The sequence below is a fragment of the Mizuhopecten yessoensis genome, unplaced genomic scaffold (genome assembly GCF_002113885.1).
Source record: "Mizuhopecten yessoensis strain PY_sf001 unplaced genomic scaffold, ASM211388v2 scaffold537, whole genome shotgun sequence".
NCBI classification, from domain to species: domain Eukaryota; kingdom Metazoa; phylum Mollusca; class Bivalvia; order Pectinida; family Pectinidae; genus Mizuhopecten; species Mizuhopecten yessoensis.
The window spans coordinates 117,707-118,664 of record NW_018403596.1 but is presented as its reverse complement, the minus strand read 5'-3'; positions in this window follow the sequence as shown (position 1 = coordinate 118,664).

The window sequence follows — 958 nt, the reverse complement described above, 5'->3', positions numbered from 1 at the left end:
TGTCTATCAGGATTAGGTCACAACACAACTCATGTCTATCAGAGGGAAGTCAACACACAACTCGTCTCTATCAGAGGAAGGTCACAACACAACTCATGTCTATCAGGATTAGGTCACAACACAACTCATGTCTATCAGGAATAGCTCACAACACAACTCATGTCTATCAGGATTAGCTCACAACACAACTCATGTCTATCAGAGGAAAGTTTTCACACAACTCGTGTCTATCAGAGGAAGGTCACAACACAACTCATGTCTATCATGATTAGATCACAACACAACTCATGTCTATCAGGATTAGCTCACAACACAACTCATGGCTATCAGAGGAAAGTTTTCACACAACTCGTGTCTATCAGAGGAAGGTCACAACACAGCTCATGTCTATCAGGATTAGATCACAACACAACTCATGTCTATCAGGATTAGCTCACAACACAACTCATGGCTATCAGAGGAAAGTTTTCACACAACTCGTGTCTATCAGAGGAAGGTCACAACACAGCTCATGTCTATCAGGATTAGATCACAACACAACTCATGTCTATCAGGATTAGATCACAACACAACTCATGTCTATCAGGATTAGATCACAACACAACTCATGTCTATCAGGATTAGGTCACAACCCAACTCATGTCTATCAGAGGAAGGTCACAACACAACTCATGTCTATCAGGATTAGATCACAACACAACTCATGTCTATCAGGATTAGGTCAAAACACAACTCATGTCTATCACGGGAAGGTCATCACACCACTCATGTCTATCATGGGAAGATCACCACACTCACAACACAACTCATGTCTATCAGAGGAAGGTCACTGCACCACTCATGTCTATCATGCGAAGGTCACCACACAACTCATGTCTATCATGGGAAGGTCACCACACATATAGGACGGGGTCTGGGGTCAGGAGGAAGGTCACTGCACCACTCATGTCTATCATGC